A 16,166-nucleotide genomic window follows, 5' to 3' on the forward strand; every position below is an offset into this window, starting at 1 on the left:
CATGAACTTATTTAACCACCAGTCTTTGTCAAACTTTTGGGTAGTCATTTTTTTGTGTTATTTTTCACACACATTGTACTTTAGGCATGGATTCTCAGTTCCTGTTATGTGTTACTGCCAAAAAACACCTCAATATGTGTTCAACAACATCTCCTGAGTACAGTGATACCACCCATGTATAGGTGTGTTGGGTTCTCTGGGGGCTAGAAGGCCTTATTTTTAGGAAGCGCATTCCAGTTTTTCAACTTGGAATTTTCACATCGGTCATCATGCACCCATGTCCTATTTGGGACATTTCTGAAGCCGGTCAATGAAATTTACCCCCATAAAACCATATATTTTTGAGAAGTAGACCCCCTAGGGTATTTGATATGCTGGTATTTTCACACTTTCCATGAACTTATTTAACCACCAGTCTTTGTCAAACTTTTGGGTAGTCATTTTTTTGTGTTATTTTTCACACACATTGTACTTTAGGCATGGATTCTCAGTTCCTGTTATGTGTTACTGCCAAAAAACACCTCAATATGTGTTCAACAACATCTCCTGAGTACAGTGATACCACCCATGTATAGGTGTGTTGGGTTCTCTGGGGGCTAGAAGGCCTTATTTTTAGGAAGCGCATTCCATTTTTTACACTTCCCATTTTCACATCCCATGCACCCATGTTCTATATAAGACATTTCTGAAGCCGGCCAATGTAATTTACCCCCATAAAATATATTTTTGAAAAGTAAACATCCTAGGGTATTTCAAATGCAGGTGTTTTAACACTTTCCATACACTAATTCAACCACTAGTCTTTGTCAAACTATTGGGCATTCATTTCTTTGTGTTATTTTTCACATACATTGTACTTTAGACATGGATTCACAGCTCCTGTTATGTGTTACTACCAAAGAAGACACCAATATGTGGTCACCAACATCTCCTGAGTTCAGTGATACCACCTATGCATAGGTTTGGTGGCTTGTTTGGGCGGTGCAATGCCAAATGTCTGACATGTGTTTGTGATTTTTTTTCACATTTAACATATTTTCTTTGCCTATCGTCTTTTTTTGGGGGTCTTTTAACATACCCCAATTTATTTGTTTTCCATAAATGTGATTATATTTAAAAAGTTGACCCCCCAAGGTATTATACATGGAGTGGTTTGATGACTTTGATGCAACCGTTTTAGCCCAAAAAATTGGAGAAAGTATATGGTGGTAATTTTTCAATTTTCATTGTTACAGACACATTGCTTTTTTACTATGATTTAGGAGAGACTGTTGTAAGTTATTGCAAAAGAATACTTCACGTTGTTTTCTGCAAGGCACCCTGAGTACACCTATGCCCCCCATGCATAGGTTTGCCAGGATTTTGGGAAGGTTATGTTACATGATTTTAGTTATTAAAAATGAGAGTATTTCTTCTGATAGGCCTATCTTTAGTTTGGGGCCTATCGCATACCCCACTTTTATTTATTGCATTCAAAGTGTATATTTTTTAAATGTTGACACCCCAAGGTATTGTATATGGTGTGCTTTGATGCCTTTGAAGCAACCGTTTTAGCCCAAAAAATTGGAGAAAGTATTTGGTGGTAATTTTTCAATTTTCATTTTTACAGACACATTGCTTTTTGACTATGATTTAGGAGAGATTGTTGTAAGTTATTGCAAAAGAATACTTCAGGTTGTTTTCTGCAAGGCACCCTGAGTACACCTATGCCCCCCATGCATAGGTTTGCCAGGATTTTGGGAAGGTTATGTTACAATTTTATGACTTGTGATTTTAGTTATTAAAAATGAGAGTATTTCTTCTGATAGGCCTATCTTTAGTTTGGGGCCTATCACATACCCCACTTTTATTTATTGCATTCAAAGTGTATATTTTTTAAATGTTGACACCCCAAGGTATTGTATATGGTGTGCTTTGATGCCTTTGAAGCAACCGTTTTAGCCCAAAAAATTGGAGAAAGTATATGGTGGTAATTTTTCAATTTTCATTTTTACAGACACATTGCTTTTTGACTATGATTTAGGAGAGATTGTTGTAAGTTATTGCAAAAGAATACTTCAGGTTGTTTTCTGCAAGGCACCCTGAGTACACCTATGCCCCCCATGCATAGGTTTGCCAGGATTTTGGGAAGGTTATGTTACAATTTTATGACTTGTGATTTTAGTTATTAAAAATGAGAGTATTTCTTCTGATAGGCCTATCTTTAGTTTGGGGCCTATCGCATACCCCAATTTTATTTATTGCATTCAAAGTGTATATTTTTTAAATGTTGACACCCCAAGGTATTGTATATGGTGTGCTTTGATGCCTTTGAAGCAACCGTTTTAGCCCAAAAAATTGGAGAAAGTGTATGGTGGTAATTTTTCAATTTTCATTTTTACAGACACATTGCTTTTTGACTATAATTTAGGAGAGACTGTTGTAAGTTATTACAAAAACATACTTCAGGTTGTTTTCTGCAAGGCACCCTGAGAACACCTATGTCCCCCATGCATAGGTTTGACAGGGGTTTTGGTTAAAAAAAAACAGGCCCAATTTTAGAAAAAAATAGAGTAGTGAAATGTAAAAATCTGGCACAGTAAAAGTAAAAAAAAACAAAAAAACATCTAACTGTAAACATAACCAAAAAAAAATATATATATATGTAACAGCAAATGTATTTATTTTTTTAAAAATTGACCATTGTATGGTACCGCTTGAAGCAGTCCCCAATGCAGAGTGCAGGCTGTCCAGGGCAATCAGGACAGTAATATATGGTGTCCCTTCTCTTCCCCCTCTTGGTACAGACTCTGCATTTTTTTTGTGGTTTCTACTTTGTGGCAGTAGGGGGGATTTTAAAAATAAAATGGGTAGCCCCAACTCTGCTCTCTCCCATCACCGCCCGGGGAGCAGGTGCATCATGGTACAAAATCCCCGTAATAATCTGGAGCTGAAACTGTAAAAAAGTCTTTTTAACTCTGGGGTTTGCTTTTTTGAACAACAAAAAAGCGTTGTGGGTTGCAATCTGCATTAGGTAAATTGCAACCTTTTTGTACCAGGCCCTTGTCTTCCGCATAATTAGGTAGGGCTGCAGCAGCTGATCAGCCAGATCAACCCCACCCATATGCCGGTTATAAGACTTGATGCACACTGGCTTCCTTATGATCTCAGCTCTGCCACGTACAGAAACCGCCACCGTCCTCTCTGTGTGGATGGTGGTAAGAAGGTATACATCCTTCTTGTCTCTGTACTTCAGTGCCAACAGCTCCTCTTGGCGCAGAGCTGAGGTCTCCCCCCTTCGTAGCCGGGTGCGTACAAGCTGTCCTGGGAAACCTGCGCGGTTCTTTTTAATTGTACCGCAAGCTACTGTATCAAAGCAATACAGTAGCTTGAACAAAAGGACACTTGTATAAAAATTGTCTAAGTACAAGTGATACCCTTTGTTCATTAGGGGTAATATCAGGTCCCAGACAATCTTGCCAGTGGTTCCCATATGTTCTGGGCAACCTGGAGGGTCAAGGTGGCTATCCTTTCCCTCATACACCCGGAAGGCCTGAGTATACCCAGTCTCGCTGTCACAGAGCTTATACACCTTTACCCCATATCTGGAGCGTTTGGAAGGAATATACTGCTTGAATCCCAGCCTTCCCTTATACTTCATTAGGGATTCATCAACGCATATATTCCTTCCAGGTGTATAAGCCTCTGCAAACCTGGCAGAAAAGTGGGTTATCAGGGGGCGGATTTTATACAGCCTGTCAAATTGGGGATGCTCCCTAGGGGGGCACAGGCTGTTGTCGCTGAAGTGCATGAAATGCAGAATCATTTCATACCTCTTCCTCGACATAGTCTGGGAGAAAATGGGGGTAGAGCAGATGGGGCTAGTACTCCAGTAGGAGCGAATGGAGGTTTTTTTTATGATGCCCATCAGCATAGTCAATGCCCAGAATTTTTTGAATTCTGGCACATTGATGGGGGCCCATTGCTGCTTTGCCAAATATGTTCCAGGCTTTGCAGCACGGAACTTATGGGCATATAAATTAGTTTGGGCGACAATGTTCCCCAATATATCATCGCCCAGAAACACTTCCAGAAACTGCTGGGGGCTAAAACCTGCCACATCTATATTTATGCCAGCATTTGCTGTGAAGGGTGGGATATCTGGCCTCTGGAGATGAGGCGTTACCCACTCTTCAGCAGCAATGGCAGCAACACGCCTCCTTCTGGCAGGGGGACTAGCAGGGGGGCTGGCAGGGGGGCTAGCAGCCACAGATACATCACTATCAGTTGAGACTGCATCTAGTGATGTATCTGAGCACATGGCAGGGTCAAAATTGGGGTCTGAGTCAGAAATAGAGGCATCTGACTCTGACACAAGGATGGCATACGCCTCCTCAGCACTATATCTTTTCTGTGACATTTTTGTATCTGTCACAGAAAACAATTACTAAAAAAAATTAAATTAACTAAATTAATTAACTAAATTAACTAGCAAAAAAGTACAGCTATGCTACTGCCAGTGATTTATAGCGATCACTGGCAAGCTAGAGGTTAATGGCTCTGAAAATTAAATTAAATTAACTAAATGTTTCTGAAAAGAGCCTTTGGGTTTTTAAAAAATTACAACAACAAAATTAACCCCTAAAAAAATGCACAGACAGCAAAAAAGTACAGCTATGCAACTGCCAGTGATTTATAGCGATCACTGGCAAGCTAGGGGTTAATGGCTCTGAAAATTAAATTAACTAAATTAATTAACTAAATTAACTAGCAAAAAAGTACAGCTATGCTACTGCCAGTGATTTATAGCGATCACTGTCAAGCTAGGGGTTAATGGCTCTGAAAATTAAATTAAATTAACTAAATGTTTCTGAAAAGAGCCTTTGGGTTTTTAAAAAATTACAACAACAAAATTAACCCCTAAAAAAATGCACAGACAGCAAAAAAGTACAGCTATGCAACTGCCAGTGATTTATAGCGATCACTGGCAAGCTAGGGGTTAATGGCTCTGAAAATTAAATTAAATTAACTAAATGTTTCTGAAAAGAGCCTTTGGGTTTTTAAAAAATTACAACAACAAAATTAACCCCTAAAAAAATGCACAGACAGCAAAAAAGTACAGCTATGCAACTGCCAGTGATTTATAGAGATCACTGGCAAGCTAGGGGTTAATGGCTCTGAAAATTAAATTAAATTAACTAAATGTTTCTGAAAAGAGCCTTTGGGTTTTTAAAAATTACAACAACAAAATTAACCCCTAAAAAAATGCACAGACAGCAAAATGCAGCAAAAAAAAGTGCACCTATGCTACTGCCAGTGATATATAGTGATCACTGGCAAGCTAGGGGTTAATGGCTCTGAAAATTAAATTAAATTAACTAAATGTTTCTGAAAAGAGCCTTTGGGTTTTTAAAAAATTACAACAACAAAATTAACCCCTAAAAAAACGCACAGACAGCAAAATGCAGCAAAAAAAAAGTGCACCTATGTTACTGCCAGTGATATATAGTGATCACTGGCAAGCTAGGGGTTAATGGCTCTGAAAAGAGCCTTTGGTTCTATATTTTTTAACAAATAAAAGAAATAAATCTCTCTCTCTGCTAAATACAGGTCTCTCTCTCTCTCCAACAAAATGGCAAGTGAGGAGAGGGAGGGAGATCCACACTGATCATAGTCAATATTTACAAATATTGACATGATCAGACAAATGGGGTATTTTATTATTATTTTTTTTTTTAGGGTGGGAGGCTCAGATTGGGTGACCCTAGCTTGCCCCTATGATGATGCAGGCTAGGGACACCCCCAGAGGCCCCATGATGCACTGGGCATCGCCATCTTGGATGCCTAGTGAAGGGGGAGGGGGGGGGGCTATTTAGGGCTTTTTTTTATTTTATTCGTTTTTTTTTTGTTTTTTTTTAACTTTTATTTTACAACTAACTAAGTGCCTCGACCCACCGAGGCACTTAGCACACAAGCAGAGCATCGGAAGCGTGTCCGATCGCTTCCGATGCTCTGAAACACTGCCGGGCTCCACGTGGAGCGAAACCGGAAGTGATCACTCGTGGGGGAGTGATCAATCCGGTCCCGGCACTCGGGAACAGTATTGCAGGATGCCTAGACATCAAGGCAAGCCTGCAATACTGTTAGAGCAGCTGGAAGCGATTTCGATCGCTTCCAGTGCTCTGTTAAACCGACGACGTATGCCATACGTCCTCGGTCGTTAAGTGCTTTTTTTTTGAGGACGTATGGCATACGTCGTCGGTCGTTAAGGGGTTAATGTAGGTAATTTATTTAATTATAGTGTAGTGTTAGGTGTTATTGTAACTTAGGTTAGGTTTTATTTTACATGTCAATTTGTATTTATTTTAGCTAGGTAGTTATTAAATAGTTAATAAATATGTATTAACTATTCTACCTAGTTAAAATAAATACAAACTTGCCTGTAAAATAAAAATAAACCCTAAGCTAGCTACAATGTAACTATTAGTTACTATTAGTTATCTTAGGGTTTATTTTATAGGTAAATATTTAGTTTTAAATAGGAATAATTTAGTTAATGATAGGAATTTTATTTAGATTTATTTAAATTATATTTAAGTTAGGGGGTGTTAGGGTTAGACTTAGATTTAGGTGTTAATACATTTAATATAGTGGCAGCGACGTTGGGGGCGTCAGATTAGGGGTTAATAAGTGTAGGTAGGTTGCGGCAACATTGGGGACGGGAGTTTAGGGGTTAATAAATATAATGCAGGTGTCGGCGATGTTGGGGCAGCAGATTAGGGGTTAATAAATATAATGTAGGTGGCAGCGATGTCCGTAGCGGCAGATTAGGGGATAATAAATATAATGTAGGTGTCGCAATGTCAGGGGCGGCAGATTAGGGGTTAATAAGTGTAAGATTAGGGGTGTTTAGACTTTGGGTTCATGTTAGGGTGTTAGGTGTAAACATAAATGTAGTTTCCCCATAGGAATCAATGGGGCTGCGTTACTGAGTTTTACGCTGCTTTTTAGCAGGTGTTAGACTTTTTCTCAGACGGCTCTCCCCATTGATGTCTTTGGGGAAATCATGCACGAGCACGTACAACCAGCTCACCGCTGACTTAAGCAGCGCTGGTATTGGAGTGTAGTGTGGAGCAAAATGTTGCTCTATGCTCACTTCTTGTCTTTTAACCCCGGGTTTATGAAAACCTGTAATACCAGCGCTGTAGGTAAGTGAGCGGTGAGAAAAAACTGCATGGTAGCACCGCATAGCTCATAACGCAAAACTCGTAATCTAGCCGTTTGTTTTTTAGGGATTGTCATAGATTCTGAGAGAATGGAATGTAGGCTCACTGACAATAAAGTCAAGGACCTAGTGGACATTATACAGGGTTTCTTGATAGCTAATTTCACGTGTAGAATTATTCCCATTGGGCGAGTGTCGTTGGCTACTGCAAAGGTAGTACAGCCTCACCACTTTGTAGAACTAAGCAAAGAACATAAGAGTGATTTGAAGGTTTGGAGGATGTTTCTGGGTCAATTTAATGAGGCATCTTTGTTCCAGGACAAGAGGGTGTCTAATAAGGAATTGGGCCTGGTAACTGACGCTACTGGGGTTTTTGGATTTGGGGCATAGTTTCAAGGGCACTGGTGTTCGGCACCTTGGCCAGAGTATTGGGTAGATCTGGTACGTGACCTGGTGTTTTTAGAACTGTTCCCAGTGATTGTTGCGCTTTATGTTTTAATGTGTTTGCTAAGGTTGCTAGTGTTCAAATGCCTAAAGTTGAATGTGTTGATTAGAGCAAAGCATATTCCTTGAGTGTATAATTCAATTGCGGATGCTTTGTCTCGTTTCCAGTGGCAGCAGTTTCGAGACTTGGCTCCGCAAGCGAATGCAGAAGGGTTGCAATGTCCGGAGCAGCTGTGGAGACTTGGGTTGGAGGATTGGCTGGACTAGTAAAGTCGTCTTTAGCTTCAAATACATGGTCTTCTTATTCCAGAATTTGGTGGGAGTGGGAAATATGGTTGTCTGAAATTGGTGCACATGAGATTCAGGATGGCCTTGAGGGGTGTTTACTTGAATGGATGTGGCAGTGGAAGTGCTTAGGGTTGTCATCTGCTGCAATGGATAAGAAGCTAGTTGCTCTTGCTTTTCGTTTTAAGCTGTTGGGCCTCAGTGACATAACCAAGTCTTTTTGTGTGAGGCAGGCTTTTAAGGGCTTGAAGAAAAAGGGCCATGTGTGGGATCACTGGAAGCCTATAACTTTTGTGTTACTAGAGAGACTTTATGACGTGCTAGTTGAAGTTTGTTCATTGTCATTTGAAGTTTGTTTATTCCGTACAGCCTTTGTTTTGTATTTCTTTGGGGCCTTTTGTATCTCTGAGCTAATGAGTAAGAGTAGACAAAGGCCAGGTGGTTTGGGAATTGATGATGTTTTAATCTCAGAGTCAAGGGCGGATATTTTGTTGAGGGGAAGCAAAACTGACCATTACAAAAAAGGCAAAACGGTAATGCTTTTTCCTAAGGGGAAAGGGGTCTGCCCTTATAAGATGTTAGGACAGTTTATGCAATTGCATCCACAGCTTGGGGGTCCATTGTTAATTCATGAGGGTGGGACTTTTTTGTCACAATTTCAGTTTCGGGCAGTACTAGAAAAGGCTCTTAACAAATTAGGTTTGGCGCCTTCGGAATTCGGGTCCCATGCATTTAGGATTGGAGCCGCTACGGAGGCGTCACTCTTGGGTTTGAATGAAAAGGTGGTGTAGAACATTGGGAGATGGGGGTCTCAGAGATTTAAATTGTAAGTTCGACCTGACTTGAGAGTATAGGATCTTTAATGTTTTCTTGTTTTATGTCCTAGTTTTGCTGCATCGGACTGGGAGGTAAAATGGTTTGGGGTTAGGGGCCTTAGATGGGATCGCTTGTTGCCGCTGATTTTGGACTATTGTAGGAGATTTCCACCCCTGATGTTCTAGTGGTACATGCAGGTGGCAATGACTTGGGGTTCATGTCCCAGAGGGAGTTAGTTCGTAAAATCAAACGGAATCTGGGTAGATTGCAGGATTTGTACCCCAAGTTGACAATTGCATGGTTCGATATTATTCCTAAGATGGTGTGGAGGGCAGCATGGGACCCTATTCAGCTGGATAAAGTGAATAAATTGATTGGGTCTTTTGTTAGGAGGATTGGTGGTGTTGTTGCACGCCACTTGGATTTGGAAGAAGTGGGTTGAGGGGAATTGTATTTACAGGATGGTGTTCATCTAAATGATTTTGGCTTGCAGCTCTTTATCAGTATCTTGGCCTGCAGAGGTATGACGGCCAAGATACTGATAGGTGAACTAGCACCGCTTTCTGGTTCAATTGGGAGTAAATGTTCTTATTACAACAGTGTTTATTCATGTATATTGTGTTCTATGGTTATTTATTTTCTTACATAAAAAGAGTTTTATATATTTAATAAAGTAGGTGTAATGCTCGTGGGATAATCCACTATCAGACCGAACTCGGGCAGTAGTCTTCTTATCCCGGCTTTGAGCAGGAATGATAGGGAATATCCCAGAGAACAGAAAATTTGCAAGATGAGGTAAGTGGCACTCACCATAGGCAGGATAGTCTTTGGCGGCAACAGGCAGAGAATCAGAGAAAGGCAGTTCAGGGGTAAAACCACAAGAAGGGTCAGGCAGGGTTTGGCAACGGTAAAGTAGTCTAAAGGTAAACCACTAGAATGGTCAGGCAGGCAGGGTTTGGCAATGGTAAAGCAATCCAGCAATTTTTGGGTTAACAGGCAGAGTAGTCATTCAGGCAGGGTTCAACAATAATAAGGCAATCCAGAGAATAACGATCTATCACACCCAGGAGCACACAAAGTAACATCTATACTTGGGCAGTGATAGATCGTTCTGAGCAACTTACATAGGCGCAGGATTCGCGCCACAGGAATCCGGACCGGCATCAGAGAGAGGAGCATGCGGCGATGATGTCAGCGCCGCACACATCCGGACCCGACACAGTCCCTGACAATCAGCAGGGAAAGAGATGCTGTGCCCCTAGCAACAGCTAGAGCAACGCGGCGTGATAGTAGGCTGCGGACAAATTTATACCAAGAAATAAGTCTTGTGTTTTTCTTTAAAGAACGTAGACTGGGGGGTGTAGTGATAAGGAAGTGGTAGTAATATTGGGGCCAGACCTTGATGACCCAGTAGGTCAAGGAGGTCTCTGGAGGCTGTCGCAGATCTGCCGGAGGAGGCACATGACCGGGGGGAGGAAGAGACCCTGGGGGGAGTATATTTTCATGAACTAAGAATAAGAGGTGGCCTTCAAGGGTTTAGAAAGTAACATATGAGCCTACCTAGGTTTAGCTTTCAACTAAAAATATCAAGAGAACAAAGCACATTTGATGATAAAAGTAAATGGGAAAGTTCTTTAAAATGACACGCCCTATCTGAATCATGAAAGTGTATTTCTTTCCAATGGCATGATAGTCCATGAATCCATTCAATTGCTAGTGGGAATTTAACTCCTGGCCACCAGGTGGAGACAAAGAACACCCCAGCAAAGCTTCAAGTATCCTCCTATTACCCACAATCCCCAGTCATTCTTTGCCTGTGTAACATTGTAGGTGATGTGCGAAGAAGGTGTCTGAAGAAATCAAGTTGTTAATCCTTTAATGGGTACGTTTCTCTGCAAGCAAGGATTGAGGTTATGCTGTGTCCATGTAATTCTCTTTAGTAAGAGTAATGGTGGCTTTTAGCAGTTGGAAGATGGCAAGGTTGTCTTTGCTTACCTTCCAACATTTTTGCTAGCCCTATATAGAAAACCAGGGTTGGTTACTCTGTTTTTTTCTTTATCTACAGGTCTATGTCAGTGAGGATTCTGTCACACCTGTTTGCTGTACCTACCCTACAGTGGATCCACAGGTAAGTGCTTTTACCTTCTAGGTGAGAAGGATGCAGAACTTAGGAGTTCCTTGTTTTGAAAAAAAAAAGGATACTTAATGAACAAGGTGGATCCTTATGGGACTGAATAACCCTTTTAAAGGTTGGGGATTTATTGAGCAGCAGTTCAGGGCACTGTTCTGGCATGTGCAGGCATTCTTGATTTTGACTATGGGGATTTGTTTGCACAAGTTTACCTTTTATTTAGTTTGGGTAATATCTCTTTAAGAAAGTTGTTAGACCGCACCTTACTTTTGAATTTGCGATCATGTGACCGCTCTGTTACTTCCTGAGTGCTGAACAGTTTGTTTCTAGCTGTTTGGAAGCCAGATTTTCTAGGAGACAGACCGGATTTTCTGGCATTAGATCGTTTCTCCTGCCTGTCGCTTCTCTCTGATGTTTGCCGCTTTCTAGGATCTGCAGTTTGAACAGGATTTATCTGCTGGTGTAGATTGGATTCCTGGTTACCGGTTGGGTGAGTCTCTGCAGCATGGTGTAGAGATGCTGGTTTTAATAATTATTTATCTATGCTTAGAATTGTATTATATTTTTTTATATTGAAATTAGTGTATAAGGGAAATAAAGGGCTATTTTGTTTACTATGGAAGCTGATCCAAATCTTTCTCTGTCATTTGATAAATGTTTGGTAAATTTTATACCTCCTGTTATTTTTCTCAGGATAATGCTGTTCAGGGGTTGTCTCAGCCTTCTGTTAACATGTCCCAGTCTTTGACAGATGCACATGCATTTCCCTGCGGTTCCTCTCAGTCAGTCTCTGGGAGTGTTTGTTTGCCTAAAGATTTTGCTGCACAGTTGACTTCTGCAGTTTCTGCAGCCCTAAGTGCTTTACCTAGTTTCCGCGTGAGCCTTCAGGCTCACCGGAAACAGAAGTTATGAAGCAGCGGTCTAAAGACCGCTGCTCCATAACTTGTCCTCCTGGTCTGAGGCTGCGGACAGAAATCAACCCGATCGAATACGATCAGGTTGATTGACACCCCCTGCTAGTGACCGATTGGCCGCAAATCTGCAGGGGGGCGGCATTGCACCAGCAGTTCACAAGAACTGCTGGTGCAATTATAAATGCCGACAGCATATGCTGTCTGCATTTATCGATGTGCAGCGGACATGATACGCTACATAGTATCATGTCTGCTCGCACTTACATAAATAGGCCCCATAGTCTGCGGATGTGACTTCTAAATCCTAGCTTCTGTCTTTTTCTTTTAAGGGTGAGACTTTATTCGGTCCTGGTCTGGCAGAAATCATTTCCCCGGCTACTGGTGGAAAGGGAGTTTTTTTACCACAGGATAAGGAGAATAGACCCAAGGATTGTCAGACTTCTAATTTTCGTTCCTTTCATAACTTCAAGGGACAGAGATCTTCCTCATCTTCTAAATGTGAGCAAGCCAAGACTTCTTGGAGAGCTAACCAGCCCTGGTACAAGGGTAATCAATCCAGAAAGCCTTCCACTTAGGCTAAGTCAGCATGATGGGGCCGCCCCCGATCCAGTTCTGGATCAGGTAGGGGGCAGGCTTTCCTTTTTTTTAGCAGGCTTGGATTTGCGACGTTCTAGATCCTTGGCAGTGGATGTAGTCTCCCAGGGATACAGGAAAGGGTTCCAGTCTTGTCCCCCCAGGGACAGATTCCTATTATCAGGATTATTTGTAAACCAGGTAAAGAGAGAGGCCTTCTTAAACTGCATAAGGTGTGTGTCTTCTCTGGAGGTGATTATCCCTGTTCCTCTAGTAGAACAGGGTCAGGGATTTTATTTAAATCTTTTTGTAGTTCCCAAGAAGGAGGGAACTTTTCAAACCATTCTAGACTTAAAGTCTCTCAACAAGTTTCTCAAGGTCCCATCCTTCAAAATAGAGACTATTCGTTCTATTCTCCCTCTAGTTCAGGAGGGTCAGTTTATGACCACTATAGACCTAAAGCATTTCTATCTTCATGTTCCTATCCACAGGGAACATTTCAAGTTTTTTTGGATCATCATTTTCAATTTTTAGGCCTGCCTTTCGGCCTCGCCACTGCTCCTCGAATCTTTATGAAGGTTCTAGGGGCTCTTTTGGCTGTGGCCAGATCTCGAGGGATTGCGGTGGCTCCTTACCTGGATGATATCTTGGTCCAGGCACCATCTTTTCAGTTAGAAAGGTACCATACAGATTCTCTGTTAGCTATTCTCCACTCTCATGGGTGGAAGGTGAATCTAGGGAAAAGTTCCTTGGTGCAAGTACCAGGGTATGTTTTCTGGGGACAATCATAGATTTTTTTGACAGAGGTTAGAAAATTCAAGCTTCTGGAGGCCTGTCGTTCTCTTCAGTACTTCAGTACTTGAAGCTTTGCTGGGGTGTTCTTTACCTCCACCTGGTGGGCTGGAATTGAATTCCCACTAGTAATTAAGTGGACTCTCCATGCCAGAAAAGAAAATAATTTATAAGGTAAGTATAAATTATGTTTTTTTGACTTGACTGTCCCTTTAAAGGGATATATTGTGTAAAAACCAGCAAACAACTTACTTGTTTTCTAGCAAAATTAGCACTTAAAAATTATCAGTATATCCCCTGCCCTCAGGGAAATAAGAGAGCTGATATGTTGGTGACTTATGTTTCATTCTGCCTCTTCTGAGCATGGACAAATCTGACTCTCTGTTTATCTAGTATTCTAGTATATAATAGTAAACCGACTCATGTTATGCTAGAAGATTTATGACATCATGGTAGATAGGCTTTCAGTAGAGACCCCAGCCTTCTTGTAGGGATTAACAGACACTGCACAAATTAAGTTAAAAAATAAATAAAAGGTAAAATCCACTTAAAATGGTGAATAATACATATAGCAATAATTTCTATTAAGTATAAGCAACAATTCAACTGTTTATTTTCCTTTTAATATATTTTCTGGACCATTTTTCATATATTTAACCCCTTAAAGGACTTGATAAAGCCCCAAACTGACCTTTTCGACTTATTACCAAGTACCCAAAGATGTTTTCAAATGGAACGTTGGTTTTGTCTCCAGGCAAATTACCAGTTGACATATTGGGGCATATTTATGATTGTGCGAGCGGACATGATCCAATATAGCGTATCATGTCCACTGCACATCGATAAATGCCGACAGCATACGCTCTCGGCATTTATCATTGCACCAGCAGTTCTTGTGAACTGCTGGTGCAATGCCGCCCCCTGCAGATTTGCGGCCAATCAGCTGCTAGCAGGGGGTGTCAATCAACCCGATCGTATTTGGTCGGGTTGATTTCTGGCGATTTCTGTACGGGGCTTGATAAATATACCCCATTGGGTTGAAGATAAGAAACAATGGTCTAGATTCATTGGCCTCTAGTTATCAAGCCGTCAACCTCAAATACGCTGGAATTCCGCAGCGTATTTGTGGCGAGGCTGATTCGCCTAAGTTATCAAGCCCTACACAAAGGCAAAAGTAGAATTTAGTGACGTAAGCTTCGATCCGCCGGACTCAGTCCGACACAGATCGATTCTTACGTCACTCCAGATGTTCCGCACACAAGTTCGGCACAATCTGACTACTTTTGCTAGTTTTCAAAAAAACTAGCAGGTACGCTCGGCACTTTTCCGGCCCAGCGTACCTGGTTTTCAATCCGCCGCCCTGGAGGCGGCAGATCCCATAGAAATCAATGGGAGTCTGACCATAGCGAAAGTTCATGTTCGCTGCTGCCAGATATCCCATTGATTCCTATGGGAGATGTCTACACCTAACACCCTAACATGTACCCCGAGTCTAAACACCCCTAATCTGTCCCCCCCTACACCGCCGCAACTAAATAAATGTATTACCCCCTAAACCGCCGCTCCCGGAGCCCACCGCCACTATAATAAACTTATTAACCCCTAAACCGCCGCTCCCGGAGCCCACCGCCGCTCTAATAAAACTGATTAGCGCTGCGGAATCTGTTGGCGCTCTACAAATAACCGATAATAATAATTAACCCCTAAACCGCCGCTCCCGGAGCCCACTGCCACTCTAATAAACTGATTAACCCCTAAACCAACGCTCCCGGACCCCGCCGCCACCTACATAATACCTATTAACCCCTATCCTGCCCCCCCTATACCGCCGCCACCTATAATAAATGTATTAACCCCTATCCTGCCGATCCCGTACCCCGCCGCAACTAAATAAATTGTTTAACCCCTAAACCGCCGCTCCCGGACACCGCTGCAACCGATATTAAACTTATTAACCCCTAATCTGCCCTCCCTACACCGTCGCCACCTATAATAAATTTATTAACCTCTATCCTGCCCCCCCTACACCGCTGCAACTATAATAAAATTATTAACCCCTAAACCTAAGTCTAACCCTAACACCCCCTAACTTAAATATTAATTAAATACATCTAAATATTATAACTCTTATTAACTAAATTAATCCTATTTAAAACTAAATACTTACCTTTAAAATAAACCCTAATATAGCTACAATATAAATAATAATTATATTGTAGCTATTTTAGGATTTATTTTTATTTTACAGGCAAATTTCAATTTATTTTAACTAGGTACAATAGCTATTAAATAGTTATTAACTATTTAATAGCTACCTAGTTAAAATAAAGAGAAATTTACCTGTAAAATAAAAACTAACAACTTACAATTACACCTAACACTACACTATCATTAAATAAATTATTCCTATTTAAAACTAAATACTTACCTGTAAAATAAACCCTAAGATAGCTACAATGTAATTAATAATTACATTGTAGCTATTTTAGGATTTATATTTATTTTACAGGCAACTTTGTATTTATTTTAGCTAATTAGAATAGTTATTAAATAGTTATTAACTATTTAATAACTACCTAGCTAAAAGAAATACAAAATTACCTGTAAAATAAATCCTAAACTAAGTTACAATTAAACCTAACACTACACTATCATTAAATTAATAAAATAAATTACCTACAAATAACTACAATTAAATATAATTAAATAAACTAACTAAAGTACAAAAAATAAAAAAAACTGTTATAAAAAAAAAAAAATAAGTTGCAAACATTTAAAAAATATTACAACAATTTTAAGCTACTTACACCTAATCTAAGCCCCCTAATAAAATAACAAAGCCCCCCAAAATAAAAAAATGCCCTACCCTATTCTACATTAAAAAGTTAACAGCTCTATTTCCTTACCAGCCCTTAAAAGGGCCTTTTGCGGGCATGCCCCAAATAATTCAGCTCTTTTGCCTGTAAAAAAAAAATACAACCCCCCAACATTAAAACCAGCCACCCAC

Source organism: Bombina bombina, chromosome 7, assembly GCF_027579735.1.
Source record: "Bombina bombina isolate aBomBom1 chromosome 7, aBomBom1.pri, whole genome shotgun sequence".
In the NCBI taxonomy this organism is placed as follows: domain Eukaryota; kingdom Metazoa; phylum Chordata; class Amphibia; order Anura; family Bombinatoridae; genus Bombina; species Bombina bombina.